Source organism: Vulpes vulpes, chromosome 4 (assembly GCF_048418805.1).
Source record: "Vulpes vulpes isolate BD-2025 chromosome 4, VulVul3, whole genome shotgun sequence".
NCBI lineage: Eukaryota > Metazoa > Chordata > Mammalia > Carnivora > Canidae > Vulpes > Vulpes vulpes.
In genome coordinates this window covers 63,764,707-63,791,993 of record NC_132783.1, presented here as the reverse complement: position 1 = coordinate 63,791,993, position 27,287 = coordinate 63,764,707, and the positions used below count along the sequence as shown (strand labels likewise).

General features: G+C 40.8%; 1 long non-coding RNA gene across 1 annotated transcript in view; it reads left to right on the top strand.

Annotated features, from left to right (window-relative positions):
• Nucleotides 1-25,771, top strand: part of LOC140598603 (uncharacterized) — a 42,640-nt gene extending 16,869 nt beyond the window's left edge. Inside the window, exons 2-3 of the long non-coding RNA XR_012001062.1 lie at nt 22,523-22,589; nt 25,730-25,771. This is a non-coding gene — a long non-coding RNA (uncharacterized lncRNA). The remainder of the gene's footprint in view (nt 1-22,522; nt 22,590-25,729) is intronic.
• Nucleotides 25,772-27,287: the final 1,516 nt, after the last annotated feature.

Below are 27,287 nucleotides of genomic sequence, written 5' to 3'. Positions count from 1 at the left end.
GAGGGAGAAGCAGGATCCATGCAGCAGGGAGCCCGATATGAGACTCGATCCAGGGACTCCAGGATCACACCCTGAGCTGAAGGCAGACGCTCAACCACTGAGCCACCCAGGCAACCCCTGAATCTTGAATTTGAATGGAAGTTCTATTATGAATCCTCCATGCTGTTTTCCATAGTGGCCGTACCAGTTCATAATCCCACCAACAGTGTACAAGGGTCCCTTTTCCCTCCATCCTCACCAGCATTTGTTACCTCTTTTTTGTTTGTTTGTGTGTGTGTGTGTGTGTGTGTGTGTGTGTGTGAGAGAGAGAGAGAGAGAGAGAGAGAGAGAGAGAGAATGCATGTGAGAACAAGCGTGGGGTGTAGAGTGAGAGGGAGAGAGAATCTTAAGCAGACTGTGCTGAGCACAGAGCCAGACATGGGGTTCAATCTCATAACTCTGAGATCATGACCCAAGCTGAAATCAAGACTTGGAGGCTTAACTGACTGAGCCACCCAAGTGCCCCTACCTCTTGTCTTTTTGATGACAGGCATTCTAACCAGTGTGAGGTGATAGCTCACTGTGGTTTTGATTTGCATTTCCTTGATGATGAGTGATGTTGAGCACCTTTTCATGGGCCTCTTGGCCTTTCATATGTCTTCTTTGAAAAAATGTCCTTTGCCCATTTTTAAAAGTAGGGTTATTATTATTATTATTATTAGCTATTGAGTTGTATGAGTTCTTTATATATTTTGGATATTAGCCCCTTATCAGATATATGCTTTGCAAATATTTTTTTCCCATTCCATTGGTTGTCTTTTCACTTCGTTGATGGTTTCTTTTTTGTACAAAAGTTTGATGTGGGCCCACTTATTTTTATTTTGTTACTTGTGCTTTAGGTTCATATCTAATAAATAATTACCAAGGCCCATGTGAAGGAGCATTATTCCTATGTTTTTTCTAGGAGTTTAATGGTTTCATGTCTTATATTTAAGTCTTTAATCCATTTTGAGGTAATTTTTGTGAATGGTATTAAGATAGGGGCCCAGTTTCATTTTTTACATGTGAAGATCCAGTTATCCCAGCACCATTTATTGAAGACCATCTTTTCTCCATTGAGTACTCTTGGCTCCCTTGACAAATATTAGTTGACCATATATGCTTGGGTTTTTTTTTTCTGGGCTTTTAATTCTGTTCCGTTGGTCTATTTGTCTGTTTATATGCTAGTATTACACAGTTTTGATTACTACAGTTCTACAGTATAGCTTGAAACCAGGGAGTGTGATGCTTCCTGCCTTGTTCTTCTTTCTCAGGATTTCTTTGGCTACTTAGGGTCTTCTGCAGTTCCATATAAATTTTAGGATTGTTTTTTTCTGCTTCTGCAAAAATGCCACTGGGATCTTGATAGGACTGCATTGAATCTATGAATGACTTTTGGTAATATCAAGGCTTTATTTTTTTTTAATTTTTTTTTAATTTACTTATGATAGTCACAGAGAGAGAGAGAGAGGCAGAGACACAGGCAGAGGAAGAAGCAGGCTCCATGCACCGGGAGCCCGATGTGGGATTCGATCCCGGGTCTCCAGGATTGCGCCCTGGGCCAAAGGCAGGCGCCAAACCGCTGCGCCACCCAGGGATCCCAAGGCTTTATTTTTTAAAGTACGCTTGATGCAGGGCATAGATCCCAACATGGGGCTTGAACCCATGGCCCCAAGATCAAGACCTGAGGTGAGGTCAAGAGTCAAATGCTTAACCACCTGAGCCCCCCAGGCACCTAAGTAGTATTGACATTTTAACAATATTAATTCTTCCAATTCATGAACACAAAATACCTTTCTACTTATTTGTGTCTTCTTTGATTTCTTTCATCAATTTCTCATGTTTTTTTATAGTGGAGATCTTTCACCTCCTTGGTTAAATTTATCCCTAAGTATTTTATTATTTTCGATGCTACTATAAAAGAGATCAATTTTTAAATTTCTTTTTCAGAAAATTCATTGTTAGTGTACAAAATGCTACTGACTTTTGTAGATGCATGTTGTAGCCTGCAACTTTACCGAATTTAATGAGATCTAAGAATTTTTTAGTTGAGTCTTTAGGATCTCCTGCATATAAAATTATGTCATCTGCAAATAGAGACAATTTTACTGCTTCCTTTCCAGTTCTGATACATTTTATTTCTTTTTATTGTCCAATCTAGGAAGGACTTCAGTACTGGGTGGAATAGGAGTGATAAGAGTGGGCTTCCTTGTCTTGTTCCTGATCTTAGAGGAAAAGCTTTCAACCTTTCTCCACTGAGATGATGTTAGCTGTAAGTGTGTCATATATGGCCCTTTTTTGTTGTTGAGATGTGTTCCTTTTATGCCTAATTTGTTTGGAAGTCTTACCATAAATGAATTTTGTCAAGTGCTTTTTCTGCTCTCTTGAGATGATCATATGATTGTTTTCTTTCATTCCATTAATGTGGTATATCACACTGATTGATTTGCATACGTTGAACCATCCTTGCATCCCAGGGATAAATTTCACTTGATCATGGTGAATCATCTCTTTAATACACTGCTGAATTCAGTTTGCTAGTATTTTATTGAGAGTGTTTGCATCCTTATTTGTGAGGATTGGCTCTAGTTCTCTAATAATGTCATTTTCTGGTTTTAGTTTCAGTATGATCCTAGCCTTATAAAATGAATCGGGTAATGTTTCCTCCTCTTCAGTTTTTTGGAAGAGTTTGAGGAGGACTGGAGTAAATTTTTCAAGTGTTTGATAAAATTCACCAGGGAAACCATCTGGGCTTTTCTTTGTTGGCAGATTTCTTATTACTGATCCAATCTCCTTATTAATAATTGATCTATTCAGACTTTCTATTTCTTTCTGAGTCAGTCTTGGTCAGTCATATGTTTCTAAGAATTTTTCCATTTCTTCTGGGCTGTTTAGTTTGTTGGTATACAACTGTTCACAGTAGCCTCTATGATCCTTTGTATTTCTGTGGTATCAAGTGTAATGTGTCTTTCTTCATTTGTAATTTTGATTTGGGTCTTCTCCCTTTTTTCCTTAGTCCAGCTAATTGGTTAGTTTGTCAACTTTATCTTTCCAGAGAACCAACCCTTAGTTTGGTTAATCTTTTTTATTGTATTTCTGTTCTCTATTTATTTCTGCTCCAATCTTTATTATTTCCTGTCTTCTGCTAACTTTGGGTCAAAAGGAACTTCTTCTTTTTCTAGTTCCCTAATGTACAGGGTTAGGTTGTTTATTTGGCTTTCTTTCTTTCTTTCTCTTTCTTTCTTTCTTTCTTTCTTTCTTTCTTTCTTTCTTTCTTTCTTCCTTTTTAAATTTTATTTATTTAAGTAATCTCTACATCCAACTCAAACTCAAACTCATGACCTCAAGATCAGGAGTTGCCTACTCTTCTGACTGAGCCAGCCAGGCACCCTGGGCTCTTTCTTGCTTCTTACTGTTGGTGTTTATTTGTATCAACTTCCCTCAGAACTGCTTTCACTGCACCCCACAAGTTATGTATGTGTGTTTTTGTTTTCATTTTCTCAAGAAACTTTTTAATTTTCCCGTTCATTTCTCCTTGGATCCATTGGTTGTTCAGGAGAATATTGCTTAATTTCTATGTGTTTGTGAGTTTTCCTCTTGTTATTGATTTCTAGTTTTATGCTGGTGTAGTTAGATATGATTTCAGTCTTTTTTAATTTACTGAGACTTGTGGCCCAACAAATGGTCTATCTTAGAACATATTTTATGGGCACATGAGAAGAATATGTATTTTCCTGCTGTTGGATAGAATGTTCTGTATATGTCTGTTAGGTCCATTTGGTTTATAGCGTTCAAACCTGCTGTTTCCCTATTGAATCTCTATCTGGATTATCTATCCATTGTTGAGAGTGGGGTATTAAAGTTCCCAACTATTCTTGTATTACTGTTTATTTCTCCTCTTATGTCTGTTAGTTTTTGTTTTATATATCTCAGTGCTCTGATGTTGGGTGCATAAATATTTACAACTGTTATATCTTCTTTATGGGTTGAGAACTTTATTATTATGTAATGACCTTTGTCTCTTTTTACCATTTCTTTATTTATTTATTTTTAATTTTTTTATTGGAGTTCAATTTGCCAACAGACAGCATAACACCCAGTGCTCATCCCATCAAGTGTCCCTCTCAGTGCCCATCACCCAGTCACCCCCACCCCCCGCCCACCTCTCTTTCCACCACCCCTTGTTTGTTTCCCAGCGTTAGGAGTCTCTCATGTTCTGTCTCCCTTTCTGATATTTCCCACTCACTTTTTCTCCTTTCCCCTTTATTCCCTTTCACTATTTTTTATATTCCCCAAATGAATGAGACCATATGTTTGTCCTTCTCCAATTGACTTATTTCATTCAGCATAATACCCTCCAGTTCCTCCACATCGAAGAAAATGGTGGGTATTTGTCGTTTTTAATGGCTGAGTAATATTTCATTGTATACATAGACAACATCTTCTTTATCCATTCATCTTTCGGTGGACACCGAGGCTCCTTCCAAAGTTTGGCTATTGTGGACATTGCTGCTATAAACATCTGGGTGCAGGAGTCCCAGCATTTCACTGCATCTGTATCTTTGGGGTAAATCCCCAGCAGTACAATTGCTGGGTCGTAGAGCAGATCTATTTTTAATTCTGTGAGGAACCTCCACACAGTTTTCCAGAGTGGCTGCACCAGTTCACATTCCCACCAACAGATTTTATTTATTTATTCACGAGAGACACAGAGACAGAGACATAGGCAGAGGGAGAGGCAGGCTCCCTTTGGGGAACCTGATGTAGGACTTGATCCCAGGACTCCAGGATCACATCCCAAAAGGCAGATACTCAACCACTGAGCCACCCAGGCATCCCTCTTTTTACCATTTCTAAAGTCTATTTTGTCTGATGTAAGTATAGTTATCCCTGTTTTTTTTTTGTTGTTGTTGTTGTTGTTAAATTTCCTTGAAATGACCTTTTACCTCTCTTTACTCTCAGTCTATGTGTGTTTTAAGGTTAAAGTGTGTCTCTCTCATGGGCAGCATGCCATTGGATCTTGTTTTTTTTAATCAACTCAGCCATTCTATGTCCTTTGGTTAGAGAATTTAATCATTTTATGTTTAAAGTAATTACCAACAGATAAAGACTTACTTTTTCCATTTTGTTAATCTTTTTCCAGTTGTTTTGCAGATCCACTGTTCCTTGTTTCTTATTTTGTTATCTTTCTTTGTGTATTTTGATGTCTTTTGGTGTCAGCGTGCTTTGACTTCTTTATCATGTTTTTTGTATAACTGCTATAAGTTTTCCCCTTGTAGTTACCACAAGGCTTACATAAAAATATTTTAAAACTATAACCCCATATTTTAAGTGGACTTTAATTTTGAAGTAACTTGATTTCTGTAAAAATCCTAAACTTTATACTTGTACTTCTCCTCTCACTCATGTTTTAGGTTATTGCTGTTAGAATTTACACATTTTTAAATATTACATAACTAACAACAGATTATTGTAGTTATGGTTGTTTTTACTATGTTTATGTTTTTTAACTTTTAAAATAAAATTATATGAATAAATATGAGTGGATTATGCAGCACCATTACCAAGTTACAAAATCTAACTTTGACAATAAATTTACCATTACTAATGAGTTTTACTACCTTCTAATGATGATAGTGTCCTTTTATTTCCACTCAAAGAACTCCCTTAAGCATTTCTTGTAAGGCAGGTCTAGTAGTAATGAACTCCCTCAGGTTTTGTTTGTTTGGGAAAGTCTTTTTTGTTTTTATATATATATTTTTAAAGTAGCCTCCATATCCAATGTGGGGGCTTGAACTCACAACCCTGAGATCAAGAGTCACACAGTCTATTGACTGAGCCAGCCAGGTGCCCCTAGGAAAGTCTTTATCCCTTTTTTATTTTTGAAGGACAGCTTTGCTGGGTACAGTATTCTTGGTTGGCAGTTTACTTATTTATTTATTTTAAAGATTTATTTTTAAATCCCTACACCCAACATGGGGCTGGAACCCAAAACCCTGAGATCAAGCATCGCACACTCCACCAAATGAGCCAGCCAGATGCCTCTCCTGATTGGCAGTTTAGGTTTCTCTCCCACCCAGTATTTGATTAGGTCATCTCATTATCTCCTGGCCCAAAATGTTTCTTTCTTTCTTTTTTTTTAAGATTTATTTCTATATTCATGAGAGACACAGACTGAGAGAGAGAGGCAGAGACATAGGCAGAGGGAGAAGCAGGCTCCTTGCAGGGAGCCTGATGTGGGACTTGATCCCACATCCTGGGATCAGACCTGAACTGAAGGCAGGCACCCAAGCGCTGAGCCACCCAGATGTTCCCCAAAATGTTTCTAATGAGAAATTTGCCCATAGTCTTACAGAGGCTCCCTTGGTATAACATTTTTCTTTTGCTGCTTTAAAACTCCTTTCTTTATCTTAGATTTTTGATAATTTAATTTAATTTAATTTAATTTAATTTAATTTAATTTATATCCTGATGTAGCCCTATTTAGGTTTAACCTATCTGGAATCCTTTGGGCTTCAGGTATCTGGATGTCAGTTTCTCTTTCCAGGTGAGGGAAATTTTCAGCCATTAGTGCTTTAAAAATGCTTTGTGACTCTTTCTCTTTTCCCTCTCCTTTTGGAATTCTCATAATGTGAATATTGCTTCATTTTATTGTGTCCCATAAATCTTGTAGCTTTCTTTACTTTCACTGTTTTTCCTTTTTGTTCCTCTGACTGGATAATTTCTAATGTTCCATTTACGTGTCTGCTGATTCTTTCTTCTGAATGGTCAAGTCTTCTTTTGAAATTCTATTGAATTCTTCAGTTCACTTACTGTATTTTTCAGCCGTAGGATTTGTCCTTTTTTTTAATAGTGTCTATTGCTTTTTTGATCTTCTTGTTTTGTTCATGCATTGCTTTCCCAATTTTGTTGTCTGTTTATGTAGTTCGCTGAACTTTTTCAAGAGGGTTATTCTGAAATTCCTTGTCTGATGGTTCATAGATCTTCAATTCAAGACCAGTTATTAGAGTTTAATTAGTTTCCTTTGGTGGTGTCCTATTTACTTGTTTTTTCATGATTCTTGATTCCTTACATTCCTGCCTGTACATTTGAGTAATCAGGTTCTTCTTCCAGACTTCACAGGTTTGCTCTGGCAGAGACATAGTTCTCCATCAGTCAGCTCAGCTTTGGTTTCTGGGTATGTATGCTGGTAATGTCCTTGTGCAACTGGGGCCTGCTATTATAGTCTACTTTGGGGCAAGGCAAGCTCTGAGGTTAGGGATGGGAGGGTGGGCAGTGCCACTGGCTGAGAATCATTGGATAGGACTGCTGTCTTGCTTCTCTAAGTGAGGCTGTAGGATAGGCTCTGCTGTAGCCTAGAATTGGGTACTCTATTCTGTGGTAGAAGGGATGATGCATTAGCAGGATGAGACCCAGGGCCTTTGTGACCAGCACTACATTGGCATATGCACACATTTCTTATTTGTATGTAAAATTTTGTAGTCAAGTCCAATTTTGATAGATCAAAATTGCTATTGAACATTATAAATATTTAAAAATTATTACAACTGATGCCAAATTTCTTGTTATCAAAGATCAGACCAGAGAAATCCAAAGATGAAAAATTTTAGAAGTTCAGGGGTGCCTGGGTAGCTCAGTTGGTTAAGCATCTGTCTTCAGCTCAGGTCATGATCTCAGGATCCTGGGATTGAGCCCTGCATTGGGCTCCCTGCTCAAAGGGGAGTCTGTTTCTCCCTTTCCCCCTGATCCTGCCCTTGTGCTCTCTCTTTCTCAAATAAATAAATAAATAAATCTTAAAAATTTTTTTTAGAGGTTTAGAATGGTAAAGTGAAAGAGCACACAATATTTAGGCAATCTTGGCAGAATCTAATGTCATAAAACTTAAAATTCAGAAAACTTTATAAGAGAAAAAGCAAAATTAGAATATTCTCCTCAGGTCCATTAGACAAAGCTGTATTCAAAACCCAGATCTGCCTTGATTAGCTATATGATCTTAAGGAAGGAAAGTACTTAACATCTTTAGATCTCATATTCCTAATCTATGAAATGAGACTCACAGTACATACTTCAGAGAGTTGTTTTACATATTAAAGAAGAAAACAAATGGACAAAGTCTATACATGTTCATTTCCTGTTCTCTAAACATGAATATGAAAGTGTCTAAACTAAAATTAGCCATATGTAAACTTAACCCTTGGAAAACACATCACAAAAATTAAGAAAATGGAATAATTCTACCAATAGCTTTCAAATAAACAAACACAAACAAAAGGATTGGATATACCCTGGTTTGGTAGTTTTTGACTTTACATCTCAGATTCCAATTGTCCAAGTACATCTTGATGCAGCGAGAAGTTTCACTACAAGGGAATTTGGGGATGAAAGTTTGCACTGTTTGGATTAGGGCCAGAATTCAAACTCCTTTTGCTGAGTCTTCTGCTTTTTTTCATTTAATGAACTCTATTACTGTGTTACTTCCTCCATTTCCTCTTAGCTTAATGGAAATGCTAAAAGCAATGCACGATATCAACCTTATCAAATATCAAATCTGGATCATAATCTCAGTCCTGGGGGAGGCTACCTACCCCATATGGGTACCCTGCTACACTACAGAGGTCATGCTTGCTGGGATGCACCCTTTGGTCAGTTAGGAACTGGCAAAACTAGAATCACTAATGGCTTTGACAGCAAATAGGAAGAATCCATTGCCTCTGTGAGACTCCCTAAAATGCCAGTAATACTAGGAATTTGTGGCTTTCTGCAGATATCATAGACTAATTTGGGAGTTTTTCCCCTGGCTTTTTAAGTTTTTAGTTTAATTCCAGCTAGTTAAGATACGGTGTAGTATTAGTTTTAGGTGCACAATATAGTGATTTAACACTTCCATACGACACCTGGTGCTCATCATGGCAAGTACACTCCTTAATCCATTTCACCCATCCCCCTCCCACCTCGCCTCTGGTAACCACACGTTTGTTCTCTATAATTAAGAGTCTGTTTCATAGTTTGTCTCTCCCTCTTTTCCCCCATTGTTTTGTTAAATTCCACATATGACTAAAATCATAGAGTACTTGTCTTCCTCTGACTGACTTATTTCGCTTAGCGTTATACTTTCTAGCTTCATCCATGTTGTTGCAAATGGCAAGAGTTCATTGTTTTTTCATGGTTGAATAATATTCCATTGTGTATCTATATCACATCTTCTTTATCCATTTTCATTAGTTGGTGAACACTTGGGCTGCTTCCATATCTTGGCTGTTGTAAATAATGCTGCTAAAAATATTGGGATGCATGTATCCCTTCAAGTTAGTGTTTTTGTATTATTTGGGTAAAGATCCAGTAGTGTGACAACTAGATTGTAGGATAGTTCTATTTTTAACTTTTTGAGGGAAATTTCATAATGTTTTTCACAGTGGCTGCACCAGTTTGCATACCCACCAACAGTGAACGAGTGTTTTTTCTCCACATCCTTGCCAACACCTGTTGTTTCTTATTGTTGACTTAAGCCCTTCGGACAGGTGTGAAGTAATAGCTCATTGTGGTTTTGATTTGTGTTTCCCTGATGGTTAAGTGATAAGGAACATCTTTTCATGTGTCTATTGGCCATCTTCTTTGGAGAAATATCTGTTCATATCTTCTGTCCATTTTTAATTGGATTGTTTGGGTTTTGGGTGTCAAGTTTTATAATTTTTAAATATATTTTAGATACTAACCTTTTATTGGATATGTCATTTGCAAATATCTTCTCCCATTCTGTAGATTGCCTTTTAGTTTTGTAGATTATTTCTTTCACTTTGCATAAGTTTTTTTTATTTTGATATAGTCCTAATAGTTTATTTTTGTTTTTGATTTTTTTTTTAATTTTTTTTTTTTATTTATTTATGATAGTCACAGAGAGAGAGAGAGAGGGAGAGGCAGAGACAAAGGCAGAGGGAGAAGCAGGCTCCATGCACCGGGAGCCTGATGTGGGACTCGATCCCGGGTCTCCAGGACCGCGCCCTGGGCCAAAGGCAAGCGCCAAACCACTGCGCCACCCAGGGATCCCTTATTTTTGTTTTTGTTTCCCTTGTCTCAGGGGACATCTAGTAAGAAGTTGCTAACCTGGTGTCAAAGAGGTTACTGTGTTCTCCTCTAGAATTTTGATGGTTTCCTGTCTCTCATTTAGGTCTTTCATCCATTTTGAGTTTATTTTTGTGTATGGTGAAAGAAAGTCGTTCAATTTCTTTCTCTCACATGTTACTTTCCTGTTTTACCAACATCATTTGTTGAAGAGACTATTATTTCCTATGGATATTCTTTCCTGCCTTGTCAAAGATTAATTGACCATATAATTGTGGGCTCATTTTTGGGTTTTCTATTCTGTTCCATTGATCTAAGTGTCTATTTTGGTGCCAGTACCATACTGTTTTGATCACTGCAGCCTTGTAAAATAACTCAAAGCCCAGAATTGTGATGCTTCTAGTTTGGTTTTCTTTTTCAAGATTGTTTTGGCTATTCAGGGTCTGTTGTGGTTCCACACAAATTTTAGAATTGTTTATTCTAGTTCTGTGAAAAATGCTGTTGGCATTTTGATAGGAATTGTATTAAATGTGTAGATTGCAAAAAAATGTGTAGATTGCTTCGGGTAATATGGACATTTTAACAATATTTATCTTCCAATCTATGAGCATGGAATGCCATAGCCTAATTTGTTGATCAGTTGGTTGACTCTTCAGTCCTTGCACATTCAATGGCTAGAGTTTGTATTGAGTTTGATGAGTATAATAAAGGGAGGAGTATGGGGAGGAAGGCTGGTGGGAGATGGGTACTGGGAAGGATTAAGACAACTGGATGTGTGAAAAGCATGGGCTCTGGACTGCACCATGGAAGCAAAGCTCATCTTTCATAAACATCTGCCTTTCTTCCTCACTCTCTTGCTGAATCCCTCTCTCCCTCCTTCCTTTTTTTCCTCTCCTTCAACAAATATTATGTTTATGTATGCCTAGCAGCACTAAAGTTACAAATGAGAACAAAACCAACTGGCTCTTGTCTTCATTGGACCTTCCACTCTAGTGAGGGAGACACACACAGAAGAAGCAAACACAATCAACACAGAAAAAGACTGAGTTTTCTCCAAACTTAATCACACTCAGGATATACTGTTGCTGCCATGTTACCCTTTCATGGCTTCCTGGCTTTTCTGTGGTCTGCACAACTAAGTTTCCCACTGAAATGAATAACTGGCAGCATTGCCACCTAATGTTTCTTAAAACTAAACCTTTATAATTGTAGGAAACAAAATATTAATAATGATCTAGCTTCCCACGGTTGCTCAGGAGACCTCACACCTGTTGCTAAATCAACAACTGCTATCACTTCCTTATCATCAACTTGTCCTGTCTGTGGTATCTTTTTTGTTTTGTTTTGTTTTGTTTTTAAGATTTTATTTTTCATTTGAGAAGGAGTGGGAGGGCATGAGAGAGAGAGAGCAAGTGCGCATGTGCATTAGCAGGGGAACGTGGGTGGGCAAACTGAGAGGGAAAAGCAGACTCCCCGCTGAACAGGGAGCTTGATGTGGGGCTCCATCGCAGGACCCCGAGATCATGACCTGAGCCAAAGGCAGACACTTAACCAACTGAGCCACCCAGATGCCCCCGCCTATGGTGTCTTAATGCATCTGACCAGCAGCCTGGCCTTTCCCGCAGGCTGTGTCAATGGTCATGTGGCATGAATGCCTACTTCCTTGAGTTGTGTCCCAGAGGCTGGTTAAAGTAAAGGCTGTCACATAGAGTCCTGGCACACCTAACAACAGATGTAGACAAATACAAAAACCAAGGATGATCAGTGGCTGGTATAAAATGAAGTATGGTGAAGTTTTCTGAAAGCAAAGTGGGCGATTGGAAGGAACAGCCATAGCCTGGACAGTAAGCAAGGAAGAATGCAGTCACAACTCTGGGAAGTAACAGTGAATGCCTGAAATAGTGTGCTCTGTGATGTAGATGAAAGAAGCCTCCCGTGTTGTAACTGACAGCAGGGTTCCATAAAGTCAATTTTAAAAACACTTTTTTTTTTTTAATTTGAGTGTGAGAGAGAGAGAGACAGAGAGAGACAGAGAGAGCACACATAGGAGAGGGGCAGAGGGAGAGGAAGAAGTAGACTCACTGCTGAGCAGGGAGCCCAATGCAGGGCTCAATCCCAGGACCCTGAGATCATGAACTGAGCCAAAGGCAAATACTTCACAATTGAGCCACCCAGACACCCCTAAAAACACTTTTTATTTTTTATTTATTTATTTATTTTAATTTATGATAGTCACACACACACACACACACACACACACACAGAGAGAGAGAGAGAGAGAGGCAGAGACAACAGGCAGAGGGAGAAGCAGGCTCCCTGCAGGGAGCCCGATGTGGGACTCCATCCTGGGTCTCCAGGACCGCGCCCTGGGCCAAAGGCAGGCGCCAAACCGCTGTGTCACCCAGGGATCCCTAAAAACACTTTTTAAAAATGAAATAGATTGTCCTAATGAGCAAGTTTAAAACAAATATATTGGTCCCTTTCTCATTAGGGGTCATTTGACTTCAGTCCACACAATCCGGTGTTAAATACATACTCAACCCCTTTTAATAAAAATTCCAGGCCTTTCTACTTTTTTGATCTGAAAACTTATATTAACATCTGTTCTTAATATTCCTTTATATATATATTCCTTTTATATATATTCCTTTTAATATATATATATTCCTTTTAATTGTATTATATAAAATATGTTGAATTTCTCTTAATCGTTCCGCACAACTACACATTTCCCAAGTTGCAAAATTCCATAAATTAACACTGAGTGATCTGGGTTTATGCACAGAGGAAAGGACTCCTTTGTACCCTGTCTCCACTGATTTTTCAGCTGGTTTCTCCTTGTTCATTCTGTTAGGAATCTTGTTTTTTGGAGATCAAAGAAAAAGAACCCCCCCCAAGATCCCCCCATACTTTTATCTTTTGTTTAGGTTAAAAATCAACATTGTTTTTATATTTGCCCAAGATACACTCTTAAAATTACTTCAGAGCTTTTTAACCAGAATGTGTACAGAGAAGCCTTGTGGTAAATTGCAGAACTGTTTTATAAGAAATTAATTTGAAATGTTAGCAGAGACTATGGCATTCAGTCTCCAAAGTGACATTACATTAATTCAGCAAAAATATCTTAAAGCCATTCTGAATCAGAGGACAGGATGGTATTTTGATCTTGAAAGATAAAAAGGTAATTCCAAATAGCTAATTATGCATAGGGTTCATTATCCATAGTGGTAGAAACATTAGGATGAGTTTCCTTCATGAGATTGGTGTCTGATCCCATCCCACTCTTCCATACTATTAAATAGTTTTTCCTTCCGGTTTATACACAGTGAAGTGAATATCTCTTTCCCCTGCTGAACCAGTGTTGGGGTATAAAACCTATTACCTTCCATGGAGATGGCAGTCATATACTCCAGCAACCTCATCTGATCTCTATAAAGTATTTGGCAGTGGAAGTTGTGTTCCTCATAAAGTCAGAGGACCTGGTTTGGAATCCTAACTCTGTCCCTTACTAAAATTATGACTTCAGATAAGATACTTAATTTCTCTGGGCCTCAGTTTCCCTGTCTTGTAGAGTGTGAAAAATAATGACTGCCTCATTGAATAGAATACTGCATGTGAAAGTACTTGGTACTAGCAGGTGCTTAGAAAATGTTATCTTTCTTCTACAAGCCAGGGGGACAAAGAGGTAGAGAGCTGTATGGGTCAGCTGTTGCTGTGTAATAAACCACACCAGAACAGGGTTCCATTCTTGCTCATGCATCTGCAAGTTGGCTGTAGACTGTGAATTGCCAGCGTGGCTCTACCTCGGTTGTCTTGTTTTGGGGCCCATGCTGATGGCTCAGTCACTATCTGTTCTTGTTACAGTGAGGCAGAAGTGCAGGAGCATGGATCAGAAACCCATGAGGCCTCTTCTGGTTGAGGCTCAAAACTGGTGGCCAAGCCCAATGTCCACAGTGCAGTGAAATATATATACCCCTGGCAAGAGGAACTGCAAACCCATGTGCAGAGGGCATGGACTTACGAATTAGGGAAAAGCAAGAACAGCCTCCAGATCTCATAACCTGCCTTTGGACAGTCAAAGCCAGGTGAATAAAATGCCCTGCAGCCTATGAGCGGAGGAAGCAGGAGGGAGGCTTGTGTGTTCCAAAGGGACAGCATGGTGTCAAAATGCTAGCTCCTTCCCATTTACAGAGTAGAAAACAAAATGAACTGGGACAGTGAGGTTGACACAGTATAGGATCCCCGGCAAAGTCATATGAGCTCCTTGGTGGTCTAAAACCACAAACAAATGCGGATGATGAAAATAACTTCTCTGCTATAACACCCATTTATCAAATGACATTTACAAGGAGGACTGGTGGTGAATATCTGTTTCCGGGGAACTACAAATTAATGGACACACACAGATTTGCTTCTGCTCTGTTCATCATCCACAAATGTTGACTGCAACATCTGCTATGCAGCAGGCACTATGTGGAAAAATTAGCAAGGCAAAGACTGGTGGAGAGATGGGCTAATGAACCATCACAAAATAACGTGATCAGCACTATGGGAAAAGGCTGGAACATACAGGAGGGGTTCCTAATCAAGCCTTGGGAAGGGGAGGTGAGACCCCTGTGGTAGGTATGAATGTTCGATAAAAGTCCTAGGTCCTAAGAAAAAAGGTGAACTGTCTTATGGTGGTTTCAGAACCACTCCTACATACACAGGAAATGAGAAGGTGATACGGCCAGAAGCTCTGACAGGTGGAAAGAAGAGGGACTCACTCGTACTATTCCCTGTTTATGAGCCTCTTGGGAAGGAAACTCAGCAGTGGTAGACGACAGGAAAGGGACTCTGCTTCTTGGTCACTTCTCATAGATTTAGCTCCTTTTGATCATTCAACAAATATTATGTGCCTAGATCCAGTGCTGCAGAGACAGACGTGGCTCCTGCCCTTGTGGAGCGTTGTCGCTGCAAGAAAGCACGCTGTGCTATACCACGGAGGAAGAGCAGGGTGCTTGTGAGCCTCTAGCAGGGGGATGTGACCTGTCTACAGCACAAGGGAAGACTGGCAGAGGGAGTAGACACCAGCAGGGGAAGCAAGGGCAGGCATCCCATGCATGTGGGTGAAGCGTCACAGGAGGAAATACAGTCCTGCCACACAGGCAGGACAGAGATCATAAGATGTTTTAAGTAAATAACCCACGAGACATGTGAAACAATGAGTGAAGCACATGTGTGCTAAACATAGATAAAAAGCATGGAGCAAATGAGAGTGTTTGTTACAGACGAACTAAAGGGATGGGAGCACCCGGATTGGCCTTAGATATTACTGAGACACGAGTTGCCGCCTCCAGCTGGAGGCAGTGCTGTATCTGGTGTCACCTATTCTGACCCATGTAGGCTCTGTGCCCCAAATCCAGGTGAAAGGCCCGGTGGCTGCACAGGTCATGGGCGAGCTCGGCTGCTGGGTGCACTGCCCCTCAGTCTCTCTGAGTGGGAAGTGTGTTGGATCCAAGCACCTTTCTTCCACTGACCAACCCAGTCCAACCCTAAGCCTGCTCCTCGTAACTACATCATCTGTAAGAAGGCTGGTGGGAAAACAAGAGGAAGCAAGACAGACAAACACTGCAGAAGGCAGGGTTCGGGGGCTGTGATCCTGCCTGTATCCCATCCAAAGTGTGCTAACCTGCCCGCATGCTCTCCCCCTGCTGCTTCTTGGGTCTTTTAAATTGCTCTGATAACCCACGTGATCCAAGCTTCTTCAGATGGCCTTCTGTTCTGTGACCTCTGGGATTGTCTGCCCGGTGGGGAGCGGGAGGCTACCACCATCAGAATTTCCATACCAGGTTGTGTTTCCTGTCTTCGGCAAAGCTCAGCAGAGTCAGAATTAAGGGTACCAGAAAGATTGATAGTTGGGTTTATCTGGGGTGGGGGTTTCGCCAGGGGGCGCAAAGAAAGTAGGGTAGGGAATCTAGGGAGTTGGCAAGAGGGAGTCTGAAGTGATGCACATGGATGGACCTCAGCTTGATTAGGGAGTAAATGGGGGAAAAGAAAGGAAATAAGGGGTATGTGCGGGGGTGGGGGTTGCAGGGGCAGGAAGATGAGGAAGAGGGGTGAGTTGGGCTGGAGTGAGCCATGAGCTAGAAGAGTGGGAGGCAGATATTTGCATGTGTGACTTCAGGAGGGATCCAGGTCCCCTTTGCATCAACTTTGTCATATGACCTTGAACAGATCATGCCTTTGGGTTCAGAATTCACTTAACTACACCTACCTTGTCTTTGCACTTGGGGACTTAGCACTCATTCCCCGTAACACCTCAGAATCCATTCTGCTGAGACACCCTTCCATGTCCTCCACTCCGTGGTGACTAACCCATGGCACACAGCTGACTCGTAGCTTTTCTCACCTGTCGGACTGTTGGATGTCAGATCATTCTATTTCATTACAGGACTATCCATGTCTTGACATTCAGACTGTTTAAACACTTTACTACAACAATCCTGGTCTTAAATTTAATTCAACAAAAGATCGTTAAGGCTCTGCTCAAGGCCAGGCCTGGAGGCAGGTCCTGGGTGTAATGGGGAAGGAGACACGGGCCCTCCATACTAGGGCAGCAGTGTGGGGGATGGGGACTTCAAGTGGTGTGCAAACCTGTACAACAGGGAGAGGCAGAGCCATTCCTCCAAGGTGGCTCTGGGATCCCATGGGAGAAGTCTGAAAGTCTCTGCTCCAGGAGATGCTGACTTTGTGCCAGAAAGTCTTCTTCATTCCCATTCCAATTCTCCTCTTCCATCCTCAGAGTTCTTCAACACGGTGATGTGGGGCATCTCGTCTGTCCAATGCTTGTGTCATTGAACTATGTCTGTGTGTGTCTGTCTGTGTGTTCATCAAAGCATGCACTATTGTCTTGTTTTTTAAATTTACCTAAATAGCATATTTTGCATATTGTTCTACAACCTGTCCCTCCCACTCAACATATATTTTGGTATGAGACCACACCACTGGATGACTGTGTCACAGTTTATTTAAAATCCTCCACTGACACAGCAGTGTCAGCTGCTTGCTTATCAGCCTGACACAGTTCCGCATGCCTTCCACATTCTCATTCATGTATCCTCAAAACAGCAGTGTTATGCCAGCCATTTTATACACGAGGAAACAGACACAGGCTAAGAAACACATTCAAGGTCACAAAGCTACTAAAAGTGGTGGAACAAGGATTCAAACCCATATTATTTGTCACATCAGGTCTTTATCCTGACTCTTGAGCCTCCTTATGGTGTTTACATCTTTCCCTATTACAGTCTTACAACACTTATCCTTACACCTACTGCCAGCTACACATGAGTGGTTTCTTTCTGGTTTTTACTGGGAACTGGGATTGCTGAGTCCAGATGATGTCTCTCATTGTGATGAGTTTTTATAATGTTAAGTAGACTCAGGGCTAAAATGTCATAGGAAAAATTCTGAGGCTTTGAAGGAATTCAGAACAGTGAAATGGTTACTTCAATGTTTCATTCAGCTCTTAATGACAGCCTTTTTTCTGTCACTGTGATCATCCGAGAGGAGGTTAATAGAACATGAAAATACTTGGAGAGAAGAGAGAAGACAGGATGGGCCTGTGTCAAATAAGCAACTCTTCTGAATTGCTCATCTCATTCATCACAAATGTACTTTTTAATCCAGCCATATGATGCCATGTGATCTACCCAGGAACTGGACATTTACTCCGTATAATTTCACTCATTAGTCTGCTAAACCACTTAGGAGATTCTGTATGTTGGCCTAGGTCAATAATTTTGAACATATTTTTGCAATATTATTATAGTAAGAACAGAATAACTTTTGGTTTATAAACTTCCAGTGTAACCAGTGTGTGAGCATGTTTGTGTAAGTACTATCTTCCCACTGCCTCATTCTTATTGGGGTCTGAACTACAACACCTTCATTTGAAAAGGACCAGTGTATATGTTGCTGTAATAACCAAGGGTGCTCACTAAATTCAACAAATACAGTTACCTTACAGATGAGATGTCCCTGGTGACTTTATTATTTTTTTAAAGGATTTTATTTATTTATTCATGAAAGACACACAGAGAGAGAGGCAGAGACACAGGCAGAGGAAGAAGCAGGCTCCCTGCAGGGAGCCCAAGGCGGGACTTGATCCCAGGGCTCCAGGATCACGCCCTGGGCCGAAGGCAGGAGCTAAACCGCTGAGCCACCCAGGGATCCCCTCCCTGGTGACTTTAAACAGCAAAATGGAAATAGAATCAGGGGGCTCTTTAACGATCTCTGAAGATCTTTTTTGCCCTGGCCGAGTTTGAAATAGGAAACACACAAACCATTATGTGCATCTCGGAAATGGCGAGGTCCATGCTTGCTCTTTCTCCCTCTCTCGTCTATTTCTGGGCCACTTTAGGGGAAATAGTATGTGTAATGCTATGGAGAAAATCCTATTTTTCAGTAGGTCACAAGAGGTACCATTTTACTGGGTGAATACTTGGATATTCCCTTTCTGAAGGGAGGACTCCTGGACTTGTAAGTGAATTGGCACATTGATCAATAGTGCTACCCTGCGTGAAACATGGAAAAGAATGCATCTGCTCCTGGAAGGACAGAAGGGACCCTGCTCTGCACAGGGGAGGAGTGGGGAAGAAGCATCCTTAGTTGGTGGTACAGATCTATCCAAGGGAACTTATAAAATTACGGGTGATGTAAAACCTTCCTCCATCACCCTTACAAAGTCTCTAGCAAAGTGACATTAGCCACTAGTGCTTTCAGTGGGAATGGAATTCTTTCTGGAGAGTGCAAAGTCATCACTATTACACATGACACAAAAGTGGTTTCTGAGCTGCAGGCCAGGGGTTGCTGGTACGTGTGAAAGCAATTTAGTGTTTCATGCCCAGCTTTTAACAAATGAAATAGAATAGAATAGAATAGAATAGAATAGAATAGAATAGAATAGAATAGAATAGAATAGATCAGGGCACCTTGCACAGAATAAAGGTAAGGAGGCTTCTGGAAAATTTTGTACATATTTTAGTCCATCTGGACAGCTATGACAAAATACCACAGATTGAGTGGCTTATCATCTATGGAAATTTTCTCAGAGTTCTGGAGACTAGGGAGTCCTAGATCAGGGTGCCAGCACGGCTGGGTGAGGACCCTCTTCCTGGTTCATAGTTGGTGCCTTTTGTTGTGTCTTCATGTGGTGGAAGGGGCAAGGGATCCCTCTGGAGCCCCTTTTCTAAGGGTACTAATCCCATTCATGATGGCTCCACATGATTTAAGCACCTCCCAAAAGCTCCACCTCCTAATAATCACCTTTGGGGGTTATGATGTCAGCATATGAATTATGAATACAAATAACAAAAGTTTTAGACCATGGCAATATATGTGTCCCAAGCTATGACATAAAAGGTGATTCTTTTTGTGGATCACGGTAAAAAAAACAGTGTGAAACTCTGCACTACAGTATAATATGCCAATTACAAGTCATCTGGACAGCTCACTCAGCTCTGACAGGTGCCCAGCGTCCTTATGAAAGCAGTCTTGATGCCTGTTCGTTGCAGCGCTACTTACACCTACCAAGAGGTGGAAGCAACCTAATGTCGTGGAGGGATGAGCGGATAAACAGCCTCTGGTATATGCAGACAATGGGACACTATTCAATCTGAAAACAGAAGAATCCTGTCAAAGGCCACAATATACATGAGCCTGGAAAATACTATGCTGAGTGAAATCAGCCAGTCACAAAAGGACAAATACCGTATGATTCCACTTACATGAGCGATCTAAAGTCCGCAAGGTCCTAGAAACAGAAAGTAAAATGGTGGTTGAGGGGCTGGAGGGTGGGGGAGATGGGGGTGTAGAATGTTAGTCATGCAGGATAAGAAAGTTCTAGAGATGTGTTGGACAACAATGTGCATGTAATTAACAATACTGTATTGTACACTTAAAGATTGTTGGGAGCGTATGTTTATGTCATGTGTTCTACCACACACAGACACACACACACAGACACACACACACACACAGACACACACACAGACACACACACAGACACACACACAGAGTCTCGGCTCAAAGGTTCCTCAGGTTGGGATCAAGCTCCCACCTCCCGTTCCTCTGGCTCCTTTGCTTTCAACGCCTGGCGGATCTTGTTTTGGCAGCTCTGCTGAGCCCCATGTCACCCATCACGCTGCACCTGTGCCACCTCCCTGCACCTGCCCCAAGGGGGAAACACTGGGAGGAGCCCTTGAGCGCTTTACTTCTCTCTCTCTCCACTTTTCACTCACCAGCTACTTCTTGGGAAGAGGCTCCACTGGCCACCTGCACTGCCGCGTGTGCCAGCCAGGGTCCTTCTGCGCTCAGAGGTTGCCCAGGTTTTGCACTGACAAAGATGCTCTCAATGATAAAACTCTCCCTGGCTATTTTTCAACTATGCCTGACTTTTGGCTTTCTTGTTGTCTCTCCATTATCCAGTTTTAGCAAGAATCCTCCTAAATCAATTTATCCAGGATGCCCCGCCCTCGGTATCCGATCACCCTCTGTAACTGATCCTCCTCCCCACCTTGGATGAGGTCTGATCATCCTGGCTGGCCCTCTACAAGACCCCCGCACTCCCCAAGCCCTGTGATTCCTCTCAGTGATTTTCATCCACTGCCGCGACCCTGCTCCTTGGCTATGAATTCCCACTTGCCCATGCTGTACTGGGAGTAGAGCCCAGTGCAGTGGTCCCTATGAGGCCCTTTCCCTTGAATAAAATCCACCTTACCTCTTCAACAAATGTCATGACCGTTTTCTTTCCTTGACAGTACTCACTGGGTTTCAAAGCTCAACAGATGACTGACTCTGCAATCAGCCTCCTCAGTGTTTGGTGGGGGAGCTGTCTTTGGTACAGATGGGAGTGAGGAGACAGACAGCAGGGCTGCTGTGGACTGAATGCAAATCAGACCACATCACCTCCTTTCCCCAAACCCTCTATAGCTCCCTATTGCCCTTGGCAAAAAGTTCAAACTCCCTACTTCAGTTTACCAGGACCTACTTGCCCTTTGCCCCTCCTGCACTTCCCATGCCTTGTCTAGGCCTCAAGAACAGCCTGCAGCTCCTAGACCTTCTCTCCCAAGCTTTTTCCTGCTTTTGTTAAATCCTGCTCTTTATCTCTATCGTTCTTTGGGCTAGCTGATTCCTCCTTACTTTTCAAGCCTTAGCAGAAATGGAGCATTTACCAGGAAGCTAACAGTTAGGCTTCAGAGTCTGTGCCAAGCCTTTATACCTAATTTTATAACCTGGGATTCCTTTTCTCAAATAGGGCCTCAAGTTGTATAAGCCTTAGGCATCACAAAATCTGAATCTTCTGTGTTTCAGTGTAGACAATCCTGTTTTCCAAACGCCTTAAGATGAGAATCTTTTTTCTTTTCCTTTTTCAAAGATTTTATTTATTTATTCATGAGAGACAGAGACATAGGCAGAGGGAGAGGCAGGCTCCCTGCAGGGAGTCTGATGAGGGACTCAATCCGAGAACCCTGGGATCACAACCTGAGCTGAAGGTAGATGTTCAACTGCTGAGCCACCCAGGTGCCCCTAAGGTGGAGGATCCTGATCTCCTCCTATATGTGCTGCCCACCAATGCCTCACCCCTGGGACAGCCCTGACTGTGCTCCCCTGTGGACCTATGGACTCAAGAGTGTTTACCCTAAAACTCATAGAGAAAAGGTATTTTCTTTGTCCTTCGAGTGCCAAGATTCAAAGTGCATAGTTGGTAGTAAATAAAAATGTGAAAATATGATGCACTGCATAAACTGATTTGGGAAGACTATGTTTTTTCTTTTTTATGTTTCTCAAGATATTCTATAAAACCTCTGACAGGAGTGAAAAAGGGTAAGCACAATCCAAGAAAGATGTTCCAAACCCTGCTCCAACCATGTGTCTGCAGGGCGCCGCTGTTCCTGATTCTGTCCATTTCCCAGAGCTTGAAGGAATTTGTGGCAACTTCACCAAATAAATGCAGCTTTATTGTCTGCTGTACCACCTAAGGGTGTCTCTGAAATAGGACATTTTTATTTAAAAACAAACAAACAAAACAGAAACAAAAGACATAGCATCTCTTCAAACTTAAGACCTGTCAAATTTGCCAATTTCTCTTCCTCTGGGAGTTCATTATATAATGCAATTTACTTTTTTTTCCCTTCTCTTACTGAAATCTGAAATTAGAGCAGTTGGACACTTGTCTACTCCCGACTGTGACTCTTGCTCAGGCGCAGCCCTGGGAGGGTAGATCCTCTTTCTGTGCCCTTTCTACCCTCTTGGATTCTTGGATGATATAGTGATTGAGAACATAGGCTCTGATGTTGGACTTCCTGGGTTCAAATTACTGCTCTTCTCTTTACTGATTGTGTTTTATGAACTTGAGCTGGGGACTTAATTGGCTATTAACAACCAATCGTTGAACTTTCAGGAACTTTGCAAACCTGTTGATGAACTTGAAATTGGCCTTGAGAGGAGTATCTGCACCATGGAACCTGGTAAATGCTGCAGATGGGTACTCGTTCCCCTCCATGACCTAGTTGTTTCCATGTACTAGCACATCACTGCTCAGTTTCCTTATCTATAAGATAGGAGTAATAATAGTGCATATCTCATGGAGAATTTAGAGGGAGTTATGTAAAATGTTTTTATTTGTGCATGCTAAGTACTTAGTAATTGTGAGCTACTTTTGGTGTTTCTCCCATTTTACATGGTCCAAAGTCTTTCTGCTTCATGTGCCCCTTTCTGCCATAAACTCAAACACTGGATCAGCCAGATCCAGCACATACATTGATAATAAAATTTTAAAAAATCACTTTGACTACTTAGGGCTTTAAAACAACTAGCTCATAACTGATAGGAAATGCGTGGTCTGATGTTTATGAGGTAGACAGTGATGTGATGACACATATATTATAAAATTAGAATTCTTCTAAATTTAGCTCTGATTACTTTTGTTATATACATTTCATTTGGCTAGATGTCAGAAAGAATTTCTTTTCTGCAACATCTATTCTTTTTTTCTCCCATTTTTAGGCAAAGACTATAAAGATAATTTATTATGGCATTTGGTAATTCAGTAAACAAACATGTTCTAAAAAATTTAAATAGCTGTGTTGAAGTAAAATGTGCTGAAAATTCACATGAAAGATTTGCAAGTTAATAAAGACTTTGGTGAGGAGCACCTGGTTGGCTCAACAAGTGGAGCAAGTTACTCTTGATCTTGGGGTTGTGAGTTTGAATCCCATGTTGGGTGTTGAGATTACTTAAAAATAAAATCTGAAAAAAAATAGACTTTGGTGAGCAAGTAGACTCTTGGCAATATATCGCTGTTATCTGAGTGCTAAAAATATAATGTAGAGAGACCTCTGAGGAAGATCCTAAACCCACTTTGTCTCACCGATAGAGCTAGATAACACCCACATCAATGTATGTGAGTACGATCCCCATATGCTAAAACATGCGGGGAGAGGAGTAAAGAATGGGTTAAAACTTAAGTGACCATCAACCTAACATAGACCACTATATGCAGATGTTGCATATAAACCTAATGGTAAACACAAATCAAAAACCAGTAACAGATACATGAAGAATAAAGAGAAAGGAATCCAAGTATATCACTAAAGAAAGCCAGCAAACCAGGAGAGAAAGAAAGCTAGAGCAGGAGAGAGCAGAAAAGAACTGCAAAGCAACCATAAAACAACCAAGATGGCAATAAATACGTACCAATTAATAATTATTTGGAATGTACATGGACTAAATGCTCCAATCAAAAGACATAGGGTGACAGAATTGATAAAAACGCAAGATCCAACTAACCACAAGAGACTAATTTCAGATCTAAAGTTGCATGCAGATTGAAAGGGAAGGAATGGAAAAGCATTTATTACACAAATGGGGTAGCAATGCTTATATCAGACAAAATGGACTTTAGAACAAAGACCATAACAAGAGACAAAGAACATCATATAATCATAAAGGGAACAATCCAATAGGAAGATATAACAATTGTAAATATTTATGCACCCAATGTGGGAGCACCCAAATACATAAAGCAGCCAATAACAAACATAAAGAAACTAATCAATACTGATACAATAACAATGGGAGAATTTAACATCCCACTTACATCAATGGACAGATGAGTTAAACAGAAAATCAAAGAAACCATGGCTTTGAATGACACATTGGACCAGATGGGTCTAACAGATATATTCAGAACATTCCATCCTAAAACAGCAGAATACATATTCTTTTCAAGTGCACATGAAACATCCTCCAGAATAGATTACATATTAGGCCCCACTACTGGTATTTACCCAGAGAACACAAGGTTTGAAAATATATATGCACCCCATGTTTACTGCAGCATTATGTACACTAGCCAAACTCTGGAAACAGCACAAGTGTCCACCAATAGATGAATGGATAAAGAAGATGTGGTATTCATATATGAATGTTAGCCATACAGAGAATAAAATCTTGTCATTTGTAACAACATGGATGAAACCAGAGGTATTATGCTAAGTAAAATAAGTCAGAGAAAGACAAATACCATATTATTTCACTCATATGTGGAATTTAATAAATAAAACAAACAAGCAACAATAACAAGAGACAAACCAAAAAACAGTCTGTAAACTACAGAGAAAAGATGGTTCCAGAGGGAGGTGGGTGGAGGATGGGTGAAATAGGTGATGAGATTTAAGAGTCCACTTATCATGATGAGCACTGAGTAATGTATAGAATTGTTGAACTGTGATATTGTACACCTGAAACCAATATAACAATGTATGTTAACTATATGGGAATTAGAAAAAAATATTTAAGTAGAAAATTGTACTCAAACACTCACCAGTTAAGATACAAATGTCATATTGAACAATCACTCATACTTTTATATTAATTACTTTTTAAAAACCTACATTGTAGAAAATGGATTTTAACTATATAGTACAATTAAGTGGAATAATGTGACAAACATATTCTAGGCATAAATAATAATATTTAATGGAGAGGTTTTATTTTTCATTTAAAGATATATCAATTATCAAAAAGCTTGCTGCATAATTTTAAAATATCATGTATACATATCTGACTCACTTTGATCACTAATGAATTAACCACTTATGTGTATTTAAATATAAATATTATGCCAGTAAAGCTTAAACTTAATGTTTCCTTAAATGAGTCCCTCATTCATCCCCAGTAGGTTTGGAGGAACTTATTTTCTCCTAGTCTGCATAATTAATGGAATATGTGTATGTACATCTTAATCTAACTTTATCAGCATTTACAACTCTTGGAAGAAAAGTGTTATTAATGCATAGTTGGTCATAACAAAATCAGGACAGATTTCACAGCCAGGATACTTAGTACAGGAGAACTCTTCAAAATGCTTAGAAGTTCATTCCAGGGCACCTGGGTGGCTCAGTTGGTTAAGTGTCAGACTCCTGGTTTTGGCTCAGGTTGTGATCTTAGGGTCGTGAGATGGGGCCCTGTGTCAGACTCCATGCTCAGCATGGAGTCCGCTTGAGATTCTCTCTCTCTCTTTCTGCCCCTCCCACTTATGCTGTCTCTCTCTCTTTTTCTCTCTCTAAGATAAATAAGTAAATAAAATCTTTTTTAAAAATGGCAGATGTCAACGTGTAAGAAGACAATGAGGAACATGGGAACCGTTCCCTGGATTGAGGTTGAATTCTGTGCCATCGCCGCTCCTTCTCCTTCAAGACATTCTGATGTCAATGAATATTTTGCTTCTGGGAATTCCCCCCCTTGCAGCAATAAACTTTTTCCAAGCCTTTCTCCGTTAGTGGTGTTGAGTCCAGTCTCAGCAACAAATGTCAGGAAATTTAATATCAACAGGTGCCACCCCCTCATCAGGCAGGAAAGGATGTTCCCAGAGGATACTGGGGCTGCCTCAAGGAATTTTCTCCCAGCCTCACCCAAGTCAGTTTCCTGAGCCCCATACCATCAGCTGCAATCTGTGTTCAAATAGTTTTGGCCCTATCTGAGAAGTTCTGTCCCTGTTCTTACTGATGAGGCTGACTTAGAAAGTGATACCCATATCGGGCTCAAACTCTGTGATGTTCTGACCTCTACCCCACTGCCTGCTTGGAGTCTCTAGGCCTGAGTTCTACTGCCTATTGTGTGTCCTAGTTTGCAAGGTTAGGGTTCTGTTCTTATTTCCACCCCAAGTGCTTTGCTGGCAAATTCTAGTTCTCCAGACATTCCATGAATTCAGATTTTGCTCTAGCCAGGCCCATCAGGCTAGGGCTTGGCTCTATGACCCTTCCCTGTGGCTCTGTTCCAGAGACAAACGTTTGCAGGTTCTCCATCCCCAGTGCCACCTGTCCCCCACGATGACTGACCACCTGCTGGGATTCTTCAGCACCATCTGCAAAACGTCCCAACATGTCTCTGGTCCCCTGTTCATGTGCCCACTGTTGCTCACTTGAACCCTGAGTACCGATGATTTCCCACCTACTTCAAGGGGCAGCATAGCAAAGTGGTTAAGATCATGCCCTCTGTCTGGGTCCCAGCCCTCCTGTTCCTACTCAGGGGACTTTGGCAAGTCACTTGATATCTTTGTGCCTCTTCCTGCTATCATTTAAATGGGTCTAATCCAATTCACAGGTTAACAGGGTCTGTAAAAGTGATGCTTACAAAGTGCCTAGGAGGTAGATTGCTGTAACAGAGCACCACAGACTTTGAGGCTTAACAGACATTTTCTCATTCTTCTGTATGATAGACATCTGAGATCAAGGGGTCTGCAGGGCTGTTTTCTTGCAAGGCTGCTCATTGTTGGCTTGCAGATGGCCACCTTCTCTCTGTGTCTCCCTGAGGTCTTCCCTCTGCGTGTTGTGTCTATGTCCTAATCTCTTCTATAAAAATACCAATCCTATTGGATTAGGTCCCTTTCTACAGACCTCATTTTAACTTGATTGTCTCTATAAAGACCCTATATCCAGATACAGTCACATTCTGAGGTCCTAGGGGTTAGAACTTCAGCATATGATTTTCAGGGGGACACAATTCAGCCTATGCCAGCAATTAAATAAGTTGTGCCTGGACACTGCCAAGCTCCCTAACAGCCTAATGGTGGGAACAGCTGGTAGATACTCTGGACTAACCTAGCCTGAGCTACAACAGCCATTCTTCAGTTCCCTGATGACCTGGAATCATAAAGGGTGGGT